Source organism: Equus przewalskii, chromosome 11 (genome assembly GCF_037783145.1).
Source record: "Equus przewalskii isolate Varuska chromosome 11, EquPr2, whole genome shotgun sequence".
Classification (NCBI taxonomy): domain Eukaryota; kingdom Metazoa; phylum Chordata; class Mammalia; order Perissodactyla; family Equidae; genus Equus; species Equus przewalskii.
The window spans coordinates 18,815,949-18,843,768 of record NC_091841.1 but is presented as its reverse complement, the minus strand read 5'-3'; the positions used below and the strand labels follow the sequence as shown (position 1 = coordinate 18,843,768).

At 45.8% G+C, this 27,820-nt stretch overlaps 1 long non-coding RNA gene across 2 annotated transcripts; it reads left to right on the top strand.

Annotated features, from left to right (window-relative positions):
- Positions 1-377: 377 nt before the first annotated feature.
- On the top strand, positions 378-26,208 carry LOC139074357 (uncharacterized). 2 transcript variants are annotated; one of them, XR_011523886.1, is made up of 3 exons: positions 378-648; positions 13,246-13,437; positions 25,069-26,208. It is a non-coding gene; the product is annotated as an uncharacterized lncRNA (long non-coding RNA). The 2 variants fall into 2 exon arrangements; XR_011523887.1 differs by lacking the exon at positions 378-648 and adding an exon at positions 12,093-12,355.
- Positions 26,209-27,820: the final 1,612 nt, after the last annotated feature.

The following is a 27,820-nucleotide window of genomic DNA, read 5'->3' as shown; positions in this document are numbered from 1 at the left end:
TGAATTTCAGTTACAGATTAGTGAACATCTTTTTCCTCAATCCAAGTTCACAGATGGCTGAATTCTTAACATGGACCCCAGATTAAGAACTGACTTGGAGGATAACTGGGGTCCCTTCCAGCTCTCACACCAAGTGATTTGAGTCTGATCCCCAGCAGTCCTGGGGGTGGGAAGAGGAAGCCCTGTGCTCTGAGGATGTTGACCCCAGGACAGGCACACCACAGCCTGGCTTTCCCAGATTGATCTGCTCTCATGTCTCAGAGAAACTGGCTGGCAACTCCCCACGGGAGCCTTTGCCCTCACTGATCAATGGCTGCTGCCTCAGATCTATTGACCCAGCCTCTTGTTTTCCAGAAACAACCCGCCTTTCTCTTGTTAACCCCTGCCAGCCTGGCCCCAAACAGGATGCCTCTGTGCTCCCAGCTCAGCACTAGAGCAAGACAGACTTCAGGAGAAGGACAGCAACCTGTGGATGAAGAGCACCTGCCAAAGGCCAGGAGCTATGCTGGGCCCTCTCATCTAAATAATTGGCTCATTTAATTGGCTGGCAGCAAAGGAGCTAGGCTTCAAATCCCAGGTCTGTCTGAACTTCAAATGCTGCTCTTTCTCCAGGGTACCAGAAGCCTCTATCCCTGCTTCACCATACAGGTGAGTTCGGGATCTTTTCCATCCCTAGACACATCCCCCACCACACACACACACACACACACACACACACAGGCACACACACACTTCCTCAGATTTACAGACAGGTAAGGGCCGGTTTTGCCCAGCATGAGAAGGAGCCACTGACTCCAGCTTTGGGGTGCTGGGAAGTTGGGGAAGTCTTCCCTCCCCTAATCCTGCTAATTTTCAGCCCCTGGCAGCCTGCATTGTCATCACTAACAACCCGTATCTTTGGGGTAATCATTGCCCTCCCCGGTTTTTGTTTTAGAATATAAAATCTCTAAGGCGGTGCTAATTTTCACCTTATAGCCTTTCTTAGAGCCTGTGCAGAAAGCAGGGCAGAGGCACCGAAGGGGAAGCCGTGGGGTCTGCAGGCCAGAGACCCTGCCAGGGCCATGCTGAGGCACCCAGCAAACTCCTTGATTCAGTTCAGTCCAACAGACGTTTTACTGAGTCATGTGTTATTGATGCTGGGGTTGTGGAGATGAGTCAGGTACGGCCGCTGTCTCAGGCTCAAAGTCTGGCATGGGAGATGGTTACAGGAGATAAACCAAAATATGGTGTCATAGAGATTATAATGGTGACATATGGACTGTGCAGAGCAATTTGCTGACTCAGGGGAGCTTGAAGGGAAATGTCATTGACCAGTTAGCAAGGCCTGGAAGGTGGAGTTTGTCAGAGGGTTGGGAAGAGGGAAGGAACTGCACCCCTGGTTGGGTGGGGGCCTCAGCTTGGGCAAAGGACGAGTTTGAAAATGTGGGACACTCTGACGAAGGGAGTTGTGTTAGTCTGCTCGGGCTGCCATAATGAAATAGCATAGGCCGTGTGGTTTACATAGCAGAAGTTTATTTTCTCACTGTTACGGAAGCTGGAAGTCCAAGATCAAGGTCCTCGCAGGATTGGTTTCTCCTGAGGCCTCTCTCCTTGGTTAGCAGATGGCCGCCATCCGCGAGTCCTCACATGGTCTTCCCTCTGTGTCCGAAACTTCTCTTCTTTATTAAGACGCCAGTTGTATTGGATTTGGGCCCACCCATGCGACCTCATTTAACCTTAATTACCTCTTTAAAGGCAGTATATCCAAATACAGTCACAATCTGAAGTACTTGAGTTGGGACTTCAACATATGAATTTGGGGAAGGGGGTACTCAATTCAGCCCATAACAGGAGTAGATGTGGAAGAGGGGAGAAATGGGCCTGGATGGGAGGGTGGGGGTGGAGTGGACAGAGCCAGATTAGGAAAGGCCTTGACCATCAGTGTTGGACTTTAAAATTTAGGATTTTAAAAATGCTGGCACCTGCTCTGGCTTCGGAAGGCCAGTTGGAAAGCGAAAGCATCTCGGCTTCCTGTCCCGATGGTCTGGTAATTCTGGGAGTGGTGAGATCTCTCAGGCCTACAGCCCTCAGGGCTGGTCACTGGGGCCACGCCCCAAGGAGGGGCCAGCATTGGCTCCCTGCCCTGGCTCTGTGGGAGCCCCACCCAGCTGGGTGGGTCCTGGAAACTTATCAAGTAGCAAAGCTTCCTGCTTTCCAGAAATTCCCATCTGGATGGGCATGGTTGTACAAAGACCTCACCAAGCAGAGTCTGATGGGCAAGGGAGAGCTCAGCCACATGGAAAGAAAAAGGAGCGGAGTTCTGCCTTTAGGCCTTTCAACATCCTTGGGCGTCAGAGGAGCCTGGGCCCTGCAGTGGTGCTGGCATCCTGGGCTGGGACCTAGGGAGGCGTGAGCTCCCATGCTGCCTCTCTGGGTGCACAGTCAAGTCCCTCCACCTCTCTGCTTCCTGCTTTCTTCCTCCATGAAATGAAGAGTTGGACTGAAATTGCTAAGGGCCTGACCCTTCCAGCACCAACTTTGGGATTCTGAAATGGAGAAGGAAGTGGGGGAAGAAGGCCCAGAGGAGGGGGTGGAACCATGGCCCCTGCCCCTGGAGAAAGCCTCCTTGCTCCGTCCGCTGGCCAGGATGAGGAGGCCTAGGAATCTGCTTTTCTGGGGCATGGAAAGTTGGCTAGGGGCAGGGATGGAGGTAGGGTCCTCGCTCTGGATAATTCTTTTTAAAATCCTTTATTGACCTAGTGTGTCCAGTGCAGGAATTTTAAGTGTAGAACTTAACGGATTTTTACGTATGAATACTTTTGTGTAACCACCACTCAGATCAAGATATAGAAGATCCCAGAGCTGGGAAGGCTCTCTGCCTTGTCCCTCTGTGCAGCCCACCCCAGGTAACTATTATTCTGACTACAGATTAGTTTTGTCTATCCTTGAATGTCACCTGGCATGGAGCTCCTAAAAGCTTTGGAATTTCCAGGTGATGAGAACAATAAAAATGTCTTTTGTTATGTAAATGAAGTGTTTGGAACCTAAGGAGGGGGGTTGGTTGCCAGGAGAACCAACCATGTGAGTAGAGGGTTGGAAATTTCTGTCCGGCCTCCCAACCTCCGGGGAAGGGGGAGGAGTTGGAGTTCAATCACCAATGGTCAATGATTTAACCAATCCTGCCTATGTAATGAAGCCTCCATAAAAACCCAAAAGGACCGGGTTCGGAGAGCTTCCAGGTTGGTGAACATGTGGAGATTTGGGGAGAATGGTGCTCTCCGAGAGGACGTGGAATCTCCATGCCCTTTCTTCATACCTTGCCCTATGCGTCTTGTCCATCAGGCTACTCCTGAGTTATATCCTTTTATAACAAGCCGGTAATCTAGTAAGTAAATTGTTTCAGTGAGTTCTGAGAGCCGCTCCAGCAAATTAATCAAACTCATGGAGGGGGTCATTGGAACCTCCCATCTATAACCAGAAGGTCAGAAGCACAGGTGACAACCGGGGCTTGTGACTGGTAGACTGGCGTCTGAAGTTGGTGGGGGGCACTCTTGTGGTACTGAGCGCTTAGCCTATGGAATCTGATGCTGTTTCTGGGTAGACAGTGTTAGAATTGAGTTGAATTGTAGGACACCCAGCTGGTGATGGAGAATTGCTTGGTGGTGTGGGGAAAACCACCCCCCCCCCCACATTGGAATTGGAATCAGAATCATTACCCTGCCTTTGAGTCTTCAGAGTAGAGACCCCAGACATCACAGAACAGAGACAAGTCATCCCCCTGGTTGCCACATTTACCTCATTACCTGCCCAAACCCCTGACCCATAGAGCACAGGCATGTAATAAAACGGCTGTTGTAAGGTGCTAAATTTTCGGTTAATTTGTTATGTAGCAACAATAAGTGGAACACAGGGTGAGAAGTGGCTAGATTTGGGAGGGCCAAGTTTAATCTTCTGACTGGATGGGAAATGGCAAGAAAATTTGCCTTGCTGAGCCCACTGGCTGCTTCACAGGCTGCCTTGGCTGCAGCCTCTGGTCCTTCCTTTAGAGCGTCTCTGCTCGGTTTTGGGCCAGTTGTCAGTTAATTCTCTGCCTCCCCCAGACCCCAGAAGCAAAAGGCATCTTCTGGTAAGGGTGTGATTCCTCCCACACATCTTTGCCTCCCTATCAGCAATTCCTGAAGAGGGGAACACGTGGAATATTTGGGGACAGTCTCTGGCACGTGCAAGGAGATTGCGTAACGCAGCTCCAGGCACATAATGCTCAAGAGATGTGTGTATCAGAAGCAATATCATTCCCCTCTCACCACCAGGTGTCCTCCCTGTGGCCTCTGGATGGGGACACCATTCAGGGAGCAGGCCTTTAGCACCTGGCTCTTGGAACTCTATTCTGAGGGTGCAGCTCTGGGTCAAGCTCTTCATCTGTATTATGAAATGTCATCTTTGTTGTATGGATGGAGTATAGTTGGGCACTTAAAGTGACAGATTTGACATAGTAGCTCTGCCACTTACTAGCTGTGTGACAATGGAGAAGTTGTCTGACTTCTCTGAGCCTCAATCCCCTCTTTTGTAAAAAGGGCGTGATAATAAATAGTCCTAGCTTTGTCCAGGGTTGCAGTGAAGACTAAAAGAGGTAATAATGCATGGACAGCATTTGCTTAGTACATAGTAAGCCTTCAATAAATGTGAGCCAAACCAAACAAAACGGGGAGGTGGGGATCTTACATTATAGGCATCATTATTGAATTTTTTTCACAAATGAAGACCTGAGGTCATGGGGTTAATGGGCAGAGGGGACGTGGTGCCAGTTTGGGTCTTTCTGTTGCCAAAGCTCATGCTCCTTCCTCTGTCTCTTTATCTTTAGAGCAGGTGCCTATGGGTCTGGAGCCCATGCATGACCTTGCAGAGCTTCATGCCCCATCCAGGCTCACAGCCAATCCAAGTCTAGTAGAGCTGCGCTACTCTCCTTGGAGCATGGTGACAATGCACTGTAGGGCATCCTCCAGCCTCAGCAAGCCTGACCATGCCCGGCTGTAGCCACTGAAGAGCCCTCTGGGCCTGGAGTTTGCAATATGATGCCTTCCAGAAGGTTCTGTTTTTGTCTGTGATCTATACTGACTGCAGGGGCTTGGAAGCTGTGCTTGCCTAAAGCGGGTGCCTAAGGCAGAATCTGATTTATTTTGTCTTTTTAACAGCTTTATTGAGATATAATTCACATACCATACAAATCACCCCTTTAAAGTGTCCAATTCAATGACTTTTAGTGTATTCACAGCGTTGTGCAACCATCACCACAATCTTAGAACGTTTTTGTCACCCCATAAAGACACTTTGCACCCCTCAACCATAATCTTTTACCCTCCTCTGACCCTCATCCCTAGACAACCACTAATCTACTTTCTGTCTCTGTAGATGTGCCCATTCTAGACATTTCATAGAAACAGACTCATAGCACACGTGGTCCTTTGTGACTGGTTCCTTTCACTTAGCATAACGTTTTCAAGATTCATCCATGTTGTGGCATGGATCATTCCTTTCTATTGCCAAATAATATTCCTTGTATGGCTAGACTACATTTTATTTGATAGGCACTTGGGTTGTTTTCACTCTTTGGTTGTTACAAATAATGCTTTTGTGAATATTTGTTACATGCTTTTGTGTAGACATATGTTTTCATTTCTGTTGGGTATATACCCAGGAGTGGAATTGCTGGGTCATATGGTAACTCTATGTGTAACCCTTTGGGGAACTGCCAGACTGTTTTGCAAACAGTTGTACCATTTCACGTTCCCATCTGCAGTGTGTGAGGGTTCTGATGTATCCACATCCTCTCCAACACCTGGTTTTTTGATTCTAGCCATCCTAGTGGGTGTGAAGGGGTATGTCTTTGTGGTTTTGCTTTGCATTTCCCTGATGGCTAATGATGTTGATCATCTTTCCATTTGCATATTGGTCTTTTGGATATCTTCTTTGGAGAAATATCTATTCCGATCCTTTTCTGATTTGTGTTTTTATTATTGAATTATAAGAGTTCTTTACATATTCTCGATACAAGTCCCTTACCCTGGTTTATTTTTAGGAATCTTTAGGAAAGCCCATTTCATAGCTTCCCTGTTCCCATGTTTACTGGCTAGAGAGCTGCATCAGAAACAGAACATTGGCTCATCTGCAAGGCAGAGCTGACACTGCTTGGAAGCAACAGCTCACATACATTCCTGGTGCTGGTGAAGACAGACAGGATCCTGCTGGTTCCCGTTTCCCCTCATTTCTTTTTTCTGGACTTCCCCTAAGTCAGTGGGTCTCAAGTAGCGTAGAGTGGCACATCTCATAATCACCTGGGGACTCTTGGAACGTCCACAGCCTCACCTACCCCCAAGAGTTGAATGTGCCTTCCTCTTCCCTCCACCCCTCACTTTCTTTTTGAGAACCACTGTCCTAAAAGGATCACTTTGAGAGTTACCCTGGCCTGGGATGAAAGGGACCCTGGGAGGCAGCAAAATTGAGATGAAGGCCCAGGGATTGGCGGCAATGGCCAGTGCTGATTCTCAGACCAAGGAAACAGTATGACGGTTCCTTAACAAATTAAAAATATAGCGACTGTATGATTCAGCAATCCCACTTCTGGGTGTATAGCCAAAGGAATTGAAATCAGGATCTTGAAGAGATAGCGGCACTCCCATTGCAGACTCGTTCACAATAGCCAAGACATGGAAGCAACTTAAATGTTCATGGAAGGACAAATAGATAAAGAATATGTGATATTTACATGTAATGGAATATTATTCAGCCTTAAAAAAAAGGGAAATCCTGCTATTTGTAGCAACATGGATGAACCTGGAGGACATTATGCTAAGTGAAATAAGCCAGACAGAGAAAGACAATACTACATGATATCACTTATATGAAAAAGCTAAAATATGGGTCAAACTCACAGAAGCAGAGCGTAGAATGGTCATTGTCAGGGGCTGGGGGAAGCGAGAAACGGGGAGGTACATCAAGGGGTGCAACATTTAGGTTGTAAAAGACTCATAAGCACTGCAGATCTACTGTACGGCGTGGTGCCGATAGTTAATAATACTTTTGTCTACTTAAAAGATTGCTAAGAGGGCAGATCTTGTGTTAAGTGTTCTTATCACACACACACACAAAATAATGAGGGCAGGAGGAAACTTTTGGAGATGATGGATATTTTATGGCATAGCATAGATTATGGTGATGGTCTCACGGGTATGTACTTATCTCCAAACTCATCAAATTGTATACATTAAATATGTACAGCATTTTGTATGTCGACCACACCTTAATAAAGTGGTTTAAAAAATTTTTTTAAAAAAGGAAAGAACCTTCCTTTTTTGCAGGCAAATGCATGGGAAGCTGGGTTAGAGGGTCAGATTGTTCTCTGGCTGAAGCCAAGAGTGTAATGTTGTGAGACACTATCATGCCCTAGGGAGAGGGGAAGGGATGGTGGCATCATTTTGTTTCCAAGAAGGATCTCGGCAGCGTCATTCAATGATTATTGAGCTCTAATATTGAGCCAGGCATTGTGCTAAGCATTTTATTTTCCTTATCCCATTCAATCCTTGCCATAACCTTAAGGGTTAGGCACAGTTGATCCTTATTTTCCAAATGTGGAAAGTGAGCTAGCCTTGCTAGCATCACCCTGCTAGCTGGTGGCAGAGCTGGGATTCAAACCCAGGCTGTCTACACTTTTAAATTCCTCCTTTTTGAATGCCCAGAGTACCCAAGCTCTTGAATTTAAATCCTGTTGATGCTCATTTCCACATTGTTAATTTCCATAGAAATTTGCCTGGGAGGCAGCTGAGCTGTAGAAGAAAGAATCCCTGAGCATGGATTCAAAAAACTGGCACTGAGAAGTACTCTAGCATGCACAGGTTTTGTGTGACTTTGGTCCATTACATCATCTCTCTCTAAATTTCCTTACCGTACAATGGAGATAACATTCCTAGTCAGGGGGTTATTGTGAGGGTCAAGCGAGATTATGGCCATGAGAATGACTTGTAAACTCTAAGGTTTGAAAAGTCAGGGACTGTTATTCTCATTACATTGTTCCCTTAATTCAGGTCAAATCCTGTAATTAGCAGCCCCAAACCTAGATAACAAGAGCTCCAAGTCTTAGCCAAGAAGTTCAGTGTTGGCTTACTTCTTCTGAGCAATATTCAAGACAATAGAAATGGGGCACCGCCCAAGCGTTGGATTTTGGAGTTTGTGGTTGTTGTTTAATCCTATAAGTCTATCCATCCCTCCCCACTTCCAACCACCAGCCTGGATCTTGGTCCTTTTGCCTTACCCCCACTCTCATCTGCATTGGCTGGCTGAGCTGGCTGAGTCCATACCTTTTGCTTGCTCCTTAGCAGGAGCTGTGTGGTTCTTTGTGGCCGAGATGGAATGTGTTCACCAAATGTCCACATATTCATTGGTTACAGTCACTGAAATGTAAGCAGAAATGACATGTGGTTCTTCTAGGCTGAGGCAGTTAAGAGCCAAGATTCCCCTTCCACATCTCCCTTCCCCTGTTCGACGCCACCTACAGGATGGAGGAAGCCCACTTGACCCGCATCAGTTTGTGACATGAACAAGAAATGAATTTTAGTTGTGATAAGTCACTGAGATTTGGGGGTTAATTTGTTGAACAATGTAGCCTAGCATTGCCCCGACAAATTTATTTCCTGCTGTCAATCTGCAGAGAGGGGAGGAGGGAAGACCCTATTCTAGGTAGAGCAGCGTGAGAAAAGATAGGGCATGTTAAAGAAGGAATGAGAAAATTGGTGTGGATGGAGCTGAGGTTCCTTGCTCACAGGGCCCTATGACATAGTGGTTAAAGTCATAGGCTTTGAGTCCTGGCTCTGCCATTGGCTGGCTGTGTGTGTTAGACAAATTACTACTGAGACTTGGTTTCCTTAACTGTAAATTGCAGACAATAATAACACTCAGACTGTGGAGCTGTTGTGAAGATTGAATGAATGCTTAGGTCAGTGCCTAGAGTGGCTAAGTGCCTGATAAAAATGAGCCGTGTTAAATATCAGTCACTGTTACGATAAGGGAAGACTGGGAAACTGACTTCGGGACAAAGAAAAGTGTTTTCTATTCTTACAGTAATCTGGAGCCTAAGGTGGTGAGTAGGAGAAGACGAGGAGATAGGGTGTTCTGAAGGTACCTAGTACCAGGTCATCTACCCTGCATTCCATCCATCCAACCATCCATCCATCCATCCAATAAACTAAAAATATTTTAAAAAATAAATATCATTCTCTGAATCTGTGAGGGGATCTCTAACCAATAGGGAGATAGAGCCTGAAACACTGGTGTTACTGGAGAAGCCCTTTTACGGTCCTGTAGCCTCCTTAATAGGAACTAGAAAAAATAGAAAAGTCAGGAAGGGAGCCAAAGCCAGTGACGTCTTGGTCGGAAGGGCAGCGACAGGAAACCAGCATCAGAGCTAAGTGCCTCTCCTGGAGGTGGGTCCTTCCCTGTGTGAAGAGCATGGTGGGGAGGGTGAGGGGAATCTCCATCCCACGGCACCGTAGTCCAGAAGTCTCTGTTTTGCAGTCCACAGGTCTGGGCTGTGCAAGGAGAGCAAGATGGTGGGAAGCCATGCTGTGTTTTGCTGAAGTTAAATCTGAGAGCCGCAGAGTGTGGGAAGCATCACCATGAGTCTGTGCAGCAGCGTTTCTGGCAGCCTCGTAGGGGCATGGGTGAACTGAGTTGTAAAGACTGGTCAGAGTGAAAGTGGTGGGTCTTGTCTGCTCAGCACCCACTGCCTTATCTCCCAGTTACTGAGCAGCTCTAAATCCATAGGTTCAGCAGAGTTTACTCAATCCCCAGCTCCAGGGCTGGGCAAGTGACCTAGGCCCGGCCAATCACAATATTGATTCTTCAAAGTCTGCTGTGATTGATTCAGGGGTGGGTATGTGGCCAAATTGGTCCAATGGGATTTGATTTGATTTGTAAGCTTTTGTTTGAATTCTTGGGGAGCAGAATCTCTCTTTTCACAGGACTCACAGCTGGGAGGATATGGGCCTGGAGCTTTTGGAAGCTAATAAGTACAAAGAGAAAATCTGACTAAGGCTAACATAGCAAAACAGAGTGCTGAGAGCACAGAGGCCACTCCTGATGCCATTGTGTGTGAACCCCTAGATCCAACCATTCCTGAAGGCTAACTGAACTTTTCAGCTATTTGAGAGTCCTAATTGATACACTGGTTCTCCAAAAAAGCATCTTTGGCTCTCTGAACACTATCAGCTGGGGGAATCTCACCATCAGGATGCATTTCCACTCTCCACCCTTCCTCTCACTTCACAATGGGTTACTTACTCTGTACCAGTTTTTGAGCTGTGCTCCTGGGAGAGAAAAATGAATAGGACCTGGGCCTTATCTTCAAAGAGTCATGGTCTAGAGAGGGTGATAAACATAACAAGAACAGCTCAGTGAAGATATGCAGAGATAAAATAAAAACTGTCATGGGAATGAAGAGACAAAGGAAGCCACAGTCTCAGAGGGAGAGGAGTGTTGAGTAGGGCCACTGAGAGGAGGAATGAATATTCTTTCGGTTCCATAGGTGTTTATTGAGCATCTGCTATGTGCCATCTACTGTACTAGACACTGGAAATTTTGTGGTGACCACAAACAGATATGGCCCATGACGTCAAGGAGCTGACAGTCTAGTGGCAGTGGGGTCACCAGACTTAGAATAACCTGAGGGCACAGGACAGGATCATGGGGCCGTGAGAACAAATAACGAATGAACTAGACTTGGCTTTGGGATCTAGGGGAGGCTTCTCCGAAGAAGAAATCCTGGAGCAGATAGTTGAAGGAGGAGCAGGAATTCAGTAAGACAAATGGAGCATGGAGATGGGGAAGCATCCTCTACAGAAGGGAACAGCATCTGTGAAGGTTCTGTGGTGGGGAAGAGCCAGACAACCCAACCAACAGAACCAATTGTTTGGCTGGTCGAGAAGTTAGGACCCATGATCCTTAAATCCATGGCTTCCTTACCCCAGATGGTTTTTCAATCACCCTGAGTATTGTTTTCCTTGTCTATAAAATGGGATAACAGTATCCACTTTGCAGGCTTGTTGAGAGGATTAGATGAAATGATGTGTTAAAAGGTCTGGCAGGGAGAAGGTTGTTGGTAAACAGCGTGGTTAAGAATGTTCTCCCCGTCAGGTCCAATCTCCATCCTCCCTGGTGGAGGGTGGTTGAGGCTGTCATCTGGTTCCCAGAGTTCTCACTTGCCTTCTGTGAAGCCTCCTCTGCATCCACCAGCTCCCCACAGCTCTGCCCCCAGAACTCAGCTCCCATTGGCTCCTCCAGGTGGCCCAGAAATGGGACAGGCAGCATGGAGAGAGACAGTGTGTTATAGGCTGCATCGTGTCCCCTCACTCCCAAATTCATGGGTTGGAGTCCTAACCCTGAGGACCTCAGAATGTGACTATATTTGGCAATAGGGTCTTTAAAGAGGTAATTAAATTAAAATGAGGTCATATGGGTGGGCCCTCATCCAATACGACTGTCCTTATAAGAAGAGGAAATTTGCATACAGACATGCACAGAGGGAAGACGACGTGAAGACACAGGAAGAAGATAGGCCTCTACAGGCCAAGGAGAGACGCCTCAGAAGGAACCAACCCTGCTGACATCTTGATCTTGAACTTCTAGCCTCCTAAACTGAGAAAATAAATTTCTGTTGTTTAAGCCACCTGGGCTGTGGTATTTGTTATGGCAGCCTGAGCAAACGAATACGGGCTGATAGTGAGAGGCACAGAAAGGTGCCTGGGCCCACAGGTCATTGCCACACACCTGACACAGGTGTCCTGAATGCTTCACCTGCACCTCCGTCCTGCAGCTCCCGGAGGCTGGGAGAGAAGCCTGTTCTCTCCTCTCCTTGGACACAGGTCATAGAGGAAGAGAGCAGGAGACAAAGACAGAGGCCTTGGGAACAAAGAGGCTTTGTCTTTCCCCTGCTTCCTTCATCTGTACTGGGTTGTGGGTAAGAGCAGTGTAAGATCTTTTTGTTTTCTTTTTGGTGAGGAAGATTGGCCCTGAGTGAACATCTGTTGCCAGTCTTCTTCTTTTTTTAAAAAATTTTCTCCCCAAAGCCCCAGTACGTAGTCGTATATCCTAGTTGTAGGTCATTCTAGTTCTTCTATGTGGGACACCACCACAGCATGGCTTGATGAGCGATATGTAGGTCTGCGCCCAGGATCTGAATCCGTGAACTCCGCGTCACCGAAGCAGAGTGTGTGAACTTGATCACTCAGCCATGGGGCCGGCCTCTGTAAGGTCTTTTGAACCAGGCTGGCATCAGACTTCCTGAGTTCTCCTGTCCTGACTCCACCACTTCCTGGCTGTGTGACTTTGGGTAAGTTAGTTACCCTCTCTGTGCTTCCCCTTCCTCATCACTAAAATGGGAGTGTGTACCTACTGCATTGGGTTGTTATGGAGATTAAATGGGTATGTTTTTAGAACAGCACCTGGCACACAGCAAATGCTGTGTAAGTGCTAGTGAGCTTTAGGATTAACTCCGTCTCAGAACCTCACTCTTAAAATGAGAAGAATGTTCCTGGCCTCTTGAGGTCAGGTAGGACATTTCACGATGATTCAGGACATTGGCCACGAGAGACCACAAATGTCAGTAGTTGAATTATGAACTTAGTTCAAGTCTTAGTCTGTTACCCATTCGAGAAGTCGCGTGACCCCTGGGTCTCGGTTTGCCTCTCTGTAAAATGGCTCAGCTGACTCTTCACGCCCCTGCCTGCCTCAAAGAGTCGTGGAGAAATGCAAATGAGAGAGCAAGTGCAAAATCACTCTGTGAAATGAAAGCCTTGTATCCCCGGGAGCCCTGCCCATAGATGTCATGAGAGCCAATATTTGAGCGCTTCCCATTATTTGGCATTCTCTTAAGTGTCTTGCATATATTTCTCATTTAATCCGTAAAACTCTATGCAATGGGCCCTCTAATCCCCCATTTTATAGATGAGGAAACGGAGGATAAGGGGATTAAGTAATCTGCCCAAGATCACCAGGAAGCTGTAGCACTGGGATCTGCCTCCAGGAGTGGCACCTGGGGGTCACACCCTCAGTCATCAGACAGTTCTGCCCAGTAGAACTGCCTGTGATGGGGGAGATATGCTACAGCTGCCCTGTCCAACACAGGGGCCCTACTGAGCACTTAAGTGTGGCCAGTGTGACGGAGGAGCTGCATTTTTAATCTAGTTTAATTTTAATTAATTTGAATTCAAATTTAAATAGCTCCACCCACCTCACGGCTACCATATTGGACCGGCACAGCATGAGGCTGTACTGCCTTGCGATGGATGCCGTAACACTACATTTTGGACAGCACGCAGATGAGGAAGCAGGTGATTCTCCAAACCCTCACGGTGACTAAGCCAGACTGTCGGGACTCCAGCTTGCTGCGCCTGGCTTTCCACCAGGCTTCAGGTCAGTCCTGGCTCTTCCCTGCTGGGCCTGTGGAGAACAGGCGGCCCATTCCTGAGAGATGACAAAGGTCAGGGGATTTTCCCGCCGCAGGGACCAGACCTCCCATGTCCCCAGTGGGTGCTGGCAGTGGAGGGTGAGCACCCCTGCCTTCCCCATCCCTCACCCTTCCCAGCAGGCTCTGAGCTCCACTATCCCAGCAAGAGAGAGAAGCTGGAGGGGAAGTTGAGCTTCCCTCTCTGAGCCGGGAGCTGAGCTGGCCGGCGCTCAAGGCTTAATTAGTTGAAATAACTGAATAATAAGCTTTAAAATGATAGTGGTTAACACTCAGGCCGAGCTGCTTCTCATTATTCAGCTGCACGGCATGAGCATCCTGTTGCCAGCTCAGCCGCGCCAAGTCTGTCAGGCTGAGCAGAGTGACTCCAGAGTGCCCGGTTGAAGCCCTCTGCCTGCCATGCTCTGTGTGATAGGGGAGGCTCGGCTCGGTGTCTTTGGGGGGCCTGGCTTTAGATCTCCAAGATGGAGACCATATACCCGCCGAGCAGGATGGTTGCGAAGATACAACCAGAAGCTTTGCAAACCCTAAAGCATTCCCAGAACAATGGTTAGACATGCTCTGTGGGAGTCACAGACGAGGGGACAGTGGTGCTCGCTGCTGAATGACCTTGAGCATGGCACTCCATGTCTCGAAGCCTGTTTCTTTCTCCAGAAGATGGAAGACCCTCACCTTTTAAGCTCGTCCTGGAGGATGAGACGGGCATGTGTGCATGTAACACTTGGCCCAAGTGCCTGGCACACAGCACATGCTTAGCAAATGTTATTTTCTCCTTTTTGGTTCTCTCTTGTCTTTCTGCTGGATCTTGGGAAATGTTCCTAACGCGGGATGCCAGGGAAGGACTTGGTCAGGAGGTTGGAAGGAACTGATGTTCCAGAAACAATTCTCTCTCCTAGTGCTACCTACCAACACTTTCTCTGAGGGACGTAGAGAGGCTGGGACCTTTGAGGTCCAGGACGAGAGCAGAAGAGGCAGCGAGTGGGACCCCTGCAAGGACAGGTCCTGCGTGTTCTGCCCGAGAAACCCAAGTGAGGGAGAGAGCTCCACAGCCAACAGGTTACTTTTCATAGTAGAACTATGAGGTTGAACCATATGAAATTGCCATTTTTCTAGGTCAAATATCAGTTAAATGTAAACAAGTTTTGTAAAATAAATAAAGCCACTTCACTTGACTTTAATTAAGTCTGCATTAAGCAATGTGCTGCTTCTATGCATCTATTTAAAGATGTGAGGGAAAAAAGTATAAATGCTTTAGTAATGAGATTTAAATAGTCCTTCTAAACACAATAGGAGAGAGGCCATCAGGCAGGATATAACGAATTGCCAAGTAATTTATAAGAAAATGATTGGTGTAGGGGCTGGCCTGGTGGCTCAGCGGTTAAGTGTGCACGTTCCACTTTGGCGGCCCGGGGTTTGCTGGTTCAGATCCCAGGTGCAGACGTGGTACTGCTTGGCAAGCCATGCTGTGGTAGGCATCCCACATATAAAGTGGAGGAAGATGGGTTAGCTCAGGGCCAGTCTTCTTTGCAAAAAGAGGAGGATTGGCAGCAGATGTTAGCTCAGAGCTAATCTTCCTCAAAAAAAAATAAAAAGAAAATGATGGGTGTAGAAGTTGAAAAGAGGGACAGGGTGTTCCTGAGTAAGTGAGGTGATGGGCAGGTTAGCAGAAGGCGGTGGGGTTTATGCTGTTTCTGGAAGGATGGTTAGCAGGTTAAATAGGCAGAGAGGGGTCAGAACAATGCTCTTGGCAGAGAGAAATGAGCTGATCAAGGTCTGGGGACTCAGAATCACCAGAGCAGGGAGACCATGCCTGGGTAGCATTTCTGCATCTAACACGATCCCCATGACAAAGTAGGTACTAGTATATGTTGCATAAAAGAATGAATGAATGAATGAATGAATGAACAAACGAAAAGCGTGTGGAGATGAGTGAGTAAATCAGTGGGTTAGTGGGTAGTGGGAGATAAAGCTGTAAAGATGGACCTTGGAGAGTTCTGTGTACAGACAAAGGAGTTTGGACATTCCTTGGCGCAAACAGGAATTGCCTGCTATGAATTCCACAAATACATATTCTGTGTAAAGCCGGATTCTAGAGGTTGGAGAACAACCATCTAGGATCTCACAATTTGTTGATTTTAAGTTGATGTGGTCCTGGAAAACAGAGACCATTCTGTATTCATCAGAATATGTTAGATTATGTTGCAGTTGCAAATAACCCTGCAATTCCAGTGGCTTAAAGCAACAAGGATTTCTCTTGTTCAGGCTACAATCCCGCCCCAGGTGGGCTGTAGCATTCATTGCCCCTTGGTGTCTTCACTCCAGGATCTGACTGACCCAGCAGCTGTATCTGGGACATTACTGCTTTTGTAACAGAGGAAGAGTAAAACTTGGTAAGCCATGTGCTGTGTGTTACAGCTTCTGCTCAGAAGTGACACATTTCCTTGGCTAAAACAAATCACGTGGACGAGCCAGATGTCAGTGGGGTGGGGAAGCTTAATCTCCCCTTCCCAGGGAGTGGCAGTAAATATTTTTGAACCATAAAACGACCATAGTTCCTCGTTGAAATTTTGTGTAAAGTAAGAATAAGTAGGCTAGGGAGGTGGCTAGTAGGGAGATAGACGATCTGGGGTCATGCTTGGGTTAATCTAAGTCTGAGCTTTGTCACTTTTTTTTCAGCTGTATAGAAGCCGTTTTTGCTTCTGTAGTCATTCTTGGCTGTGTTCTGGAAAGGGGAGTGTTCTTTATAGGGTGGAACAGGTTACATAATGTGTGTGGCCCAGTGCAAAATGAAAATGTGGAGCCCCTTGTTCAAAAAGTATTGAGAATTTCAAGACAGTCACAGCAAAGCAGTAAACCAAACATGAGCCATTTTAAGCGCAGGGCGCTGAGCAACTGTACAAGGTGCGTGCCCAGGAAGCTGGCTCTGTTTATGGGTAACCTCTGGTTCTGTGAAGTCCAGCCTGGCTGGAGCTTTCCATTCCTCTGCCTTTTTATAAGTACCTTTTGGTGAGGAAGATTGACCCTGAGCTAATATCTGCTGCCAATCTTCCTCTTTTTTTTTTCTCCCCAGAGCCCCAGTACATAATTGTATCTCCTAGTTGTAAGTCCTAGTTCTTCTATGTGGGATGACGCCACAGCATGGCTTGATGAGTTGTGTGTAGGTCCACGCTCAGGATCCCAACCCACAAACCCTGGGCCGCGGAAGCAGAGCATGCGGACTTAACCACTATGCCACTGGGCCAGCACCATCCTCTGCCTTTTCACTCTGACTTCCTCCTCTTTTTCACGTTCCTTCTCCCTCCGTTTTCCAGGTCTGAATAAGGTTGTCCATATCTCATTGGCCTGACAACCATTCCCCTCCCTGCCCCCTAGTAAACGCTTGTGTTTGAGAAGCCCTTCGTGAACTGGGTGGAGGACCAATGGGAGAAGCAGGGAAAGGGAGCCAGACTGTGAGGCAACATGTGCCTGCAGCATGCCTGGTGATCCTCATTTCACTCTCCATCACAACCACCTCATACCCTCTCCACTCTCTCCAGACCTCTCACCTGCTACCCTCTGTCTTCTTGTTTGTCTGTCAGATGAGAACAGTCATCTTCTCAAACCCAAATCTTCGAACCTCTCAACATCTGCACCCACGCCAGCCCTCTGGGAAGCAGAGTTTCTGTCCTTCTGCCTAAGGCCACTCCTTCCGCCTCTGCTTTGGATCCCTCCTTCACTGAGACTATCATTTATCCCTTTTTGCCTTCAACTATTTTACTCTTTCTTTCAACAGAATCCTTTCCGCTGACTTTTATTTTTAAAATAACAGCTTTATTGAGATATAATTCACATAGTATACCATTCACCTATTTAAGTGTGTGATTTAATGGTTCTTAGTATATTTGGTTATGCAACCATCACTGCAATCAATTTTAGAAGGTTTTCTTCACCCCCATGCCCATGAGCAATTACTCCCTTTCCTACCTTCCCCCTTCAGCCCTAGGAAACCACTAATATACTTTTATCTCTGTAGATTTGGCTATATGGGAACTTTAAATAAATGGAATCATACCATGTGTGATTTTTTTGTCACTGACTTCTTTTACTTAGCATAATGCTTTCAGGAATCACCCATGTTGTAGCGAGTATCAGTACTTCACTCTTTTTTTTTTTTTTTTTTGAGGAAGGTTGACCCTGAGCTAACATTTGCCACCAATCCTCCTCTTTTTTTTGTTGTTGAAGAAGATTGGTCCTGAGCTAACATCTGTGCCCATCTTCCTCTATTTCATATGTAGGATGCCTGCGTCAGCATGGCTTGATAAGCAGTGTGTAGGTCTGCACCTGTGGTCCGAACCTGTGAACCCTGGGCCACTGAAGCAGAGTGTGCGAACCCAACCACTATGCCACTGGCCTGGCCCCTGTACTTCACTCTTTTTTATTGCCAAATAATATTCCATTGTATGAATATACCACATTTTACTTGATGGGCATTTGGGTTGTTTCCACTTTTTGACTGCTGTGAATAATGCTTGTATGAACATTTGTGTACATGTTTTTGTGTAGACACATGTTTTCATTTCTCTTGGGTGTATACCTAGGAGTGGAATTTCTGGGTCATCTGTGTTTAACCTTCTGAGGACTTGCCAGATTGTTTTCTAAAGTGGCTGCCCTATTTTATATCCCTACCAGCAGTGTATGAGGGTTCCAGTTTCTCCATATGCTCGCCAAGACTTGTTATCTGTCTTCTTGATTATAGCCCTCCTTGTGGGTATGAAATGCTATCTCACTGTGGTTTTGTTTTGCATTTCCTGGACAGCTAATAATGTTGATCATCTTTTCACATGCTTATTGCCTATTTGTATATTGTCTTTGGAAAAATGTCCATTAAGATCCTTTGCCAATTTTTAATTGAGTTGTTTATGTTTTGTTGTTATTGAGTTGTAATAGTTCTTTATATATTCTAGGTACAAGTCCCTTATCAGATATATGGTTGCAAACATTTCCTCATGACCTATGAGTTATCTTTTCACTTTTTTGATGATGTTCCTTGTGGCATGGAAGTTTTTAATTTTGATGAAGTCTGATTTATCCATTTTTTTGTGGTTGTTGCTGTTGTTGCTTGTGCTTTTGGTGTCATATTAAGAAACTGTTGCTTAAGCCATGGTCAGGAGATTTATGCCTATGTTTTCTTTGACAAGTGTTATAGTTTTAGCTCTTACACTTACGTTTTGGTCCATTATGAGTTAATTTTTCTGTATGGTGTGAGGCAGGGATTCACCCTCACTCTTTTGCATGTGGATCTCCAGTTCTCCTAGCACCATTTGTTGAAAATATTTGTTTCTCTCCTGTGAATTGTCTTGGCACTCTTACCAATAATCAATTGACCGTAAATATGAGGCTTTATTGTTGGCGTCTCTATTCTAGAGATTGGTATGTCAATCCCATTTATCTTTTTGGAGCTCTACATTCTTATTAATTGCCTCTCCTCCTGGGCAGGATCTCTGAACCTTTCTCCAGAGCTGGAGGTGAGGACAGTGCCCCACTTGTGTTAGGGCAACACCCCTGATTTATGAGCAGGGCACTAAGTGAAGATGGTAGCCTCTAGTCTTCTCAGCTTGCCTCTGCTGGTATGAAACCTCCACCCTACAACTAAACTGGGGTGAGGGTCCCCATGTTCTTGGCCTGCTCTGCCTGGGGTTGAGTCTCTGATCTGTGAGTGAGGACTAAGTGGAAGAAGTGAGCCCCTGATATTTTGATGACTTTTGCCAAGAGTTCATCTCTACAACTTGGAGTTTGGGGAAATGAGAAATGCTAGTGGTCTGCCTTTCCTAGTGAAATGCTCTGTGCCTTGACTGGGAACTGAGGGGAGAGGGAGGCCCATTTTATTAACTACACCTGCTCAGATTGGAGCTTCCATTGGCCTCTTGAGATGTGGTGGGAGAGAGGGAGCAAGGCATGGCTCAAGTTTCACAGACTCTTGCTGTTCTCCCTGAGATTTAGTTCTTGAATAAGTGTTTCTTCATTTGCTATACTCCCTTAGGAAAATTCCCAGAGACTTTATACAGTCGAGTTTAATAATTTTCATCATTTATGGTTGTTTTCTGGGGAGCGGGTCTGCAGAACTCCCAGAAGTCTCACTTGGCTTTTAAGCAAGTCAAGTTTTAAATAAGGCTCAAGTCTTCGCCACTCAAAAATTTCCTATCCTGTTCCAACTGTTGCTCAATTTCATTTTACTTTCAGTCAAAGTTCTAGCAAAAGTTCTATGTTTCCTTCTTTCTGACTTTCCCCTCAATCACTCTAAAAAGGTTTTTAGAGGCCCTCAGTCCTGAAAGAGCAGCTTATATCCTAAAGTCATCAGTGATTTCCACAGCTCACTGTTGATCAAGCATTTATCTCTCCTCTTATTTGATCTGTCAGCAGCATCCCGACATTGTTGACTATTCCCTCTTTACTGAGCTGTCCTCTTCTCTGGGGTTCTGTGGCTTGGCCACCGCCTGGATTGCCTCCTATGCCTGTGGCTGCTTGTTCTTTGCCTCCTCTGCAGGCGTGTTCTCCTCTGCCAGCTATTAAAGGAGAGGAATCCTCAAGGTTCTGGCATGGGTTCTATATTAGTTATCAATTGCTGAGAAACAAATTACCATTAGACTTAGCAGCTTAGAACAACAAGCATTTATTATCTCAGTTTGTCTGGGTCAGGAATCTGGCTGCAGATTTGCTAGGTGTCTCGATTAGAGTCTTGTAAGGCTGCAGTCAAGATGTTGACTGGGGCTGAATAGTTATCTGAAAGCTCAACTGGGACTGTAGAATCTGCTTTCAATCTTCCTCATGGGGCTACCTTCACAGGATATCATCACAGGATGTTGGACTAAGGGCCTCAGTCTCTCACTTGCTGTTGGCCAGAGGCCTCCTTCAGGTCCTTGCCACGTGGCATGCCGTAGGGCAGCTTACAGCATGGCAGTTGACTTCCCTCAGAGCAAGTGATTGAGAGAGAGGGCACCCAAGATGAAAGCCAGTCTCCTTGTAACCTAATCTTGGAAGTGACATCCCATCACTTTTATCATCCTCTCTTTTCTTAGAAACAAGTTATTAGGTCCAGCTCACATTCAAGGGGAGTTGCACAAAGGCATAAATACAGGAGGTGGGGATCCCCAAGGCCATCTGAGAAGCTGCCTCCACAGACTCCCTTCTCTCACTCTCTACCTTCTTCCTAGACCACCTTGGACACATTTACACTTTAATTACCAGCTACACAGGAGAGGGAGATGATTCATAAACTTATATTTTCAGTCCAAACCTCCCCTCTGACTTCCAGGCTCACATCCAACTGATCAGTTGCCATTTTACTTGAATTTCTCAAAGGCTCCTCAAACATAAAATGTCCAAAACTGGACTCATGGGTTTTCTCCAAAGCTGGTCCTGTTCCACTATCCCCTATGTGTTAGTTATGGTACAGGCTAAGACGTGAGACAGTGGTCCAGCTCTCCTCCACAGGGTGCCCAGATGCTCTGCCATTCCTTCAGAGGTTGTTTCCATCGCATGGTCAAAGCAGGCCCACTAGCCCCTTGTTCATGTTCCACCCCAAGGGGAGGGGGAAAGAAAATAATTTCCTTTTTAAAGAATGTGACCCAGAAAAAGCACATATCACTTCTCTCATAGCCTGTGGACTAGTCAGCAGGCTGCAGTTAGGGAGTAGGCTGGAATAAGACTGGACATTCCAGTCTCTAGTAGTGAAGTCATGCCCCAGCTAACACTTCGGGGTTATATTACTGCCTAGACTGGGTCCCCTCAGAGCAGAGTCTGGGACAGGGGGCTCATATACTCTTATTTTACTAGGAAGTGTGCTCCCGGGGAATAGTAGTAAGTGACAAGGGGAGTGGCACAGGAAGGAGGGAAAGAGAAGATGAAGATGCATATTATGAGCTGGCCAATCTGTAGGACTACTACCTTAAGTTGTATAAACTTCTCCCGAGGACCAGCCCTCTTGGAGAGAATGCAGGAAGAACTTCTCCACTGGCTTCTGTTTCCCATTGGTCAAAAGTTCGTCCCCTGGGGTGCTAACTTTTGCTTTTCTGAATTTGCATGAAAGGACATGGGCACCAGCAATATCAACCAGGGAAACCCCGGAGGGAGAGGTAAGTAGGCATGGCCTGGGTCAGAGGTGGGGAGCTGTCAGACTGGGGCTGTTTCTGGTCCATCAGAGCCCTTGCAGAGCTGGATCAAAAGGGAGATGAGCCCGAGAAGATCTGAAGGGGCCAACAAGAGAACTCTGATGGAATCACTAAAAGGAGAAGGAGAAAATAGATACTGGGATTCACTTACCACTTTCTGCCACACCCTGTTTCCATGAATGACACCCCTATTCATTCAGTTCCAGCAAGCAAGAAATCTGAGACACCCTGACATCTCCCTTTTCCTTATACCTACTTCCAATCCAAAACATCTCTGAGATCTATTCACTTCTCTCCATTTGACCACCACACTCTTTTTTTTTTTTGAGGAAGATGAGCCCTGAGCTAAGTACTGCCAATCCTCCTCTGTTTGCTGAGGAAGACTGGCCCTGATCTAACATCTGTGCCCATCTTCCTCCACCTTATATATGGGACGTCTAACACAGTATGGCATGCGAACGGTGCCATGTCCGCGCCTGGGATTGGAACCGGCAAATCCCGGGCCACCGAAGCAGAACATGCGCACTTAACCTCTGTGCCACTGGGCCAGCCCCCTGGCTACCACACTCTTAATCAAAGCTCCTATTGTCTCCTGTGGGGACTAATATCGCCTAACCGAACTCATCCTCTTCCATATCCGTTCTCCACACACAGCCAGAGCGGCTTTTCTGCAACACCAACTGGATCTTGTCACCATGCCTGACAATCAAAACCCTTTGACAGCTTTTCATTGGTTGGGGGATAAAGATAATGCTTCTCAAGGTGCCCCACAAAGCTCTGTGTGGCCTGGTCCCTGCTTTCCTCTTGTAACATCATCCGTTGTCCTCTGTTCCAGCCTCACCCGTCTTCTTTCTGCCTTGGCTTTCTAAGTTCCAGACTACAGCAGGACCTTTGCATATGCTCTGTCCAATGCTTGCTCTAATGGTTTGCCATCCTTTTCACCTACCTACCATTTTACCCTTAAGCTTTCAGAGCAGTTACCACTTTCTCAGGGAAGTCTTGATTTTCCTAAGTCAAATCTCTGTTACATGTGTACCCCGCCCTAGATTCCCCATTAGGCAGACTAAGTATGTATTTTGTATTTCAGGCATTAGGGAAACAGAGTCACTCTTAATTTTTCTTAATATGCTGTTTGATTTTTTTTTAATAATTTCAAAGCAGTCATCATGGGAAAAACAAGACTTTTTGGGGATTTCATTACACTTACATTTTTATTCTGTTTGTTTTTATTTTAAATTGATTATGGAAGGGGGTCATAATCTTTTTGGTGCTTAGAACCTCTAAGAGTCAGACTCTAAAATTCTGATGTGGATATAACTCTCCTTGTAATATTTTCCACAATGGCAGACTTACGTTTTACGTCACTAGTTAGTAGATATTGGTCTCCCACAGGCTGTAAGTCTCTTGAAGGGGGAGGCCTAGGTAGCATTCTGACTCACCACTGAGCTTGGCACAGGGTCTTCCCACAGAGGAGACACTCAGCAAACGTTCCTTTGGAGAGTGGATCACAGGCGCCTGCAGCTGCAGCCACTCATTAACTCTGTCCCTCCCTCTCTGTGCTGAAGCTTACTCGAGAAATAAATGCGTCTCCAGAGAGAGAAGGAGGAAAAGAGAAAAGGCACGCACACATTTTAAAAGAGACCATTAATTCAAACTCTACATGGCCTTCAGCGACCCAGGGCTCTGATTGGAATGGCTTGGGGGGGTATGAATGAAGATATTTCTATATTCACACTTCTTGCTTGGGCCCACGCAACTGTGTGTCCATCTTTTTGTCACGCTAAAATTAGTGGGTGTAGTGGGAGAGATTTCAGTGCAAAGTTCATTGAGACAAAACGTTCAGTTAAGAGCCCAGAAATAAAACCACACATCTATGGACAGCTTATCTTTGACAAAGGAGCTGAGGGCATACAATGGAGAAAAGAAAGTCTTTTCAACAAATGGTGCTGGGAAAACTGGAAAGCCACATGTAAAAGAATGAAAATTGACCATTCTTTTTCACCATTCACCAAAATAAACTCAAAATGGATCAAAGACCTAAAGGTGAGACCTGAAACCATAAGGCTTCTGGAAGAAAACGTAGGCAGTACACTCTTTGACATCAGTATTAAAAGGATCTTTTCAGACACCATGTCTTCTCAGAGAAGGGAAAAAATAGAAAGAATAAACAAATGGGACTTCATCAGACTAAAGAGCTTCTTCAAGGCAAATGAAAACAGGATTGAAACAAAAAAACAACCCACTAACTGGGAAAAAATATTTGCAAGTCATATGTCTGACAAAGGCTTAATATCCATAATATATAAAGAACTCTCACAACTCAACAACAAAACATCAAACAACCCAATCAAAAAATGGGCTGGAGACATGAACAGATATTTCTCCAAAGAAGATATACTGATGGCCAATAGGCACATGAAAAGATGCTCATCATCACTGATCATCAGGGAAATGCAAATCAAAACTACACTAAGATAGCACCTTACGCCCATTAGAATGACAAAAATATCTAAAACTAATAGTAAATGTTGCAGAGGTTGTGGAGAAAAAGGAACCCTCATACACTGCTGGTGGGAATGCAAACTGGTGCAGCCACTATGGAAAACAGTATGGAGATTCCTCAAAAAATTAAAAGTAGAACTACCATACCATCCAGCCATCCCACTACTGGGTATTTATCCAAAGAGCTTAAAGTCAGCAATCCCAAAAGTCCTGTGCACCCCAATGTTTATTGCAGCACTGTTTACAATAGCCAAGACGTGGAAGCAACCTAAGTACCCATCAACAGATGAATGGATAAAGAAGATGTGGTACATATATACAATGGAATACTACTCAGCTGTAAAACAGAACAAAATCATTCCATTTGCAATAACATGGATGGACCTTGACGGAATTATGTTAAGTGAAATAAGCCAGCGAGAGAAGGATAATCTGTGTATGACTCCACTCATATGAGGAATTTAAAATTATGGACTAAGAACAGTTTAGTGGATACCAGGGGAAAGGTGGGGTTGGGGGTGGGCACAAAGGGTGAAGTGGTGCACCTACAACATGACTGACAAACATTAATGTACAACTGAAATTTCACAAGATTGTAACCTATCATTAACTCAATTAAAAAAATCACTGAGAAAAATTTAAAAAAACAACAAAAAAAACAACGAAAAAAACGTTCAGTTAAGAAATTCTCAATGAGTCTTCCACGGCGCATGAGGAAGGGAGCCGTGGGGTCTGGGATTGCGGTCAGAAAAGCAACCACAAGGTGGCGCTGGGTGCTCAGGAATGAGAGTCTCCCCTCCCAGGACTTGACTATCAACATTTTTCTTATGAATTGTCAGTTAAAAAAAAAAATTCCTTTGTCTCTTTCTAGTCTCTAATTTTCTTTAATAAAACAGTTACATTTTTCCCTTCTATGTGTTATCTTTACAGAGTGGCGTGCTTGAGGAAGAGTCATGAGTAATATTGAGGATGATTCAGCGTCTCTCGGTTGTTGCACTCCTGCACCACCTAAAGAGAAAAACGACAAGACAAGAACATTTCTTTTCTGATACCAGTGTCATAATATGATATTGGATAATTACAGCGCAATGTAATCACATCTCAAGGGGGAATATATAGCTCAAAACACAGAGCTGGGTGTGGGGACCAGGGCTTGATTCCCCAGGAGTGTGGGGACCTGACCTAGGTTCTAAGACCTGCTCAGTCTCAGAATCAATCAGCTGATTGGACTGTGGGCAAGCCCCCTTTGCTAACTGTTCTTAGCATGGCCCTGAAGATTCTGGGGTTGGCAACTGTAAATGCCACGGGAGCCTAGCTTACCTGAGTCCTCTGGGGACTCAGCCTGTGGCGTGTCTGCCCCTGAGGCAGAGCCCAGAAGCCAGTGCTGGACATCAGGCTCAGGGGACAGTCAAGGTGAGTACCAGCTCATTTCCACCAGAGGTCAGCATTGCTCAGTGGTCGGAAGCTCCGCAGACACCAGCTTGGCCCAGGATATACCTCCGGGAGGCATCTCTATGCTCCTTGTCTGGCTGAGACGAGAGTGTCCAGTGCTTATTTCCAACTCCCTAACCATGCCTAGAACCTGAGCGGTCACAAGGGTGGGAGATGCTATAGCACCTGCCTCATGCCTTCTTGGCAAAGGGAGATTGCGGTTGGATACTCGTGGTACCTCTTGCAGCCCTGGGGCTGGTGTGCAACTCATCAGCTGAGCCCTGTGGCATCCTGAGGTGGCTCCCTTTCTGCATTCATACCAAACTGTTGACTGTACCACTGGCTGCTGTCAGTCTTGGGAAGGCATGGCTGGCACCTATCATACCTCAAAAAACGAAGATGCAAAGTATCATTAAAAAAGAACAACAACAAGGGCTGGCCCTGTGGCCGAGCGGTTAAGTTCGTGTGCTCTGCTGCAGGTGGCCCAGTGTTTCGTTGGTTCGAATCCTGGGCGCGGACATGGCATGCTCATCAAACCACGCTGAGGCAGCCTCCCACATGCCACAACTAGAAGGACCCACAACGAAGAATATACAACTATGTACTGGGGGGCTTTGGGGAAAAAAAGTAAAATTCTTTTTTTAAAAAAAAAAAGAACAACAAAATGCGACTGCACAAATTGTTCAGGATTATGAACTGTATACCATTGTGTATACCATTGCAGACCCTGGAACCAGCCCTCCTAGATTTGGATCCCCCTTCCAATACTTAGAAATTGAGGGATGTAGGTAAATTTCTTACCATCTTTGTGCCTCACTTTCTACATCTGTAAACAGGGAATATTATCATTCCCATTTATCATAATCGACCCTCCCTATCCCACAGAGATACTGTGAGGATTAAATGAGATAATTGCAATAGGCAATGTTTAATGAGCATTTGCTCTGTGTCAGGCACAGACCTAAGACTTTTCTTGTAGTATCTCATAATTCTGACAACTCCTGTATATTATTACCTCCATTTTACAGTTTGTGAAACCAAGGCTTGGAGGGCATACTAGCAGAGCCAGAATTTTAAATGAGTGGTTTTGCCCTCAGATGTTGCTCTTTAATCATTGTCCTTCATTGTTGCCTGTTGACGTGGAGTGAACACTCAATAAATATTAGCCTTATTATTATTATTATTATTGCTGTTTTTATGGAGTTGTTCTTGGCTTCATCTCCAATGTCTACATTGCATAATCGCAAAGCATGTTGGTCTTGCAAATGATCTTTTTGTAAATTATAGCCTCGAGCTCTCGATTGACAGCTCTAGGTGAAGTTTTCTTCCTTCAATCTCACTGCGCAGACAGACTTTACAACTGAACTAACGCTTCCATGCAGGAGAGAGCGCCTCCTTCCAGGCGGTTCCTCTGACGTCCCCCTTCAGGGAAGCACTAGCAGGTCGCACTTGGCTGCAGAAGCAGGGCTCTGCACTGAGAGAGCACATCCTGGCTGCAGAGCTCTCTGGCTCCTGCAGCTGAAGTCGAGGATTCAAATCCTCTCTGTGTTGCTAATAAGCCATGTACTCCTCAGCCAGTGACGTAACTCTCTGAACCTCGGTTTACTAATCTACAAAATGGGAATCGTAACGTAAATTACCTTATGAAATTTTTATAAAATTTATTTTTATGGAAATTATGTTGGGGAAAAGCATTTAAATGTGCTTATGCAGTGCCTGAGAAACTTTCTTGGGATGTGATAAGCTTTACCTGTTAGAAGCAGTTGCGTTTACGTGGCGCTCTCGCTTATGAAGAAGAGAAATCACATCCTTCTTGGAACCTACCTTTGGCGAAAAAGATCTGTATGAAGATCTCCCCTTCAAACAGGCCTTTGATCGGGGCAACTGCATCTGTTTCCTAACGAGACCCCTGATTCGAACCCACCCTCAGAGATGCCTCCACAGCAGACACCTTTATGCTTCGAGCTGGTCCTTCAGCTTCATGCTGTCCAATATGACTGTAATGGGAATGACATATGTAACTTTAATTTTTCTGGTAGCCACACTAAAAAAGTAAAAGAAACAGGTAAAATTCATTTTGATAATATATCTTATTTACCCCCATATATCCAAAATATTATCATTCTGACATGTAATCAATATAAAAGATTACTGAGATATCTTAGGTTCTTTTCTTCATACTAAGTCTTTGAACCCTTAGTTTATTTTACACCTGAAGCTCGTTTCCATTCTCCTTGGCCATGTTTTCAGT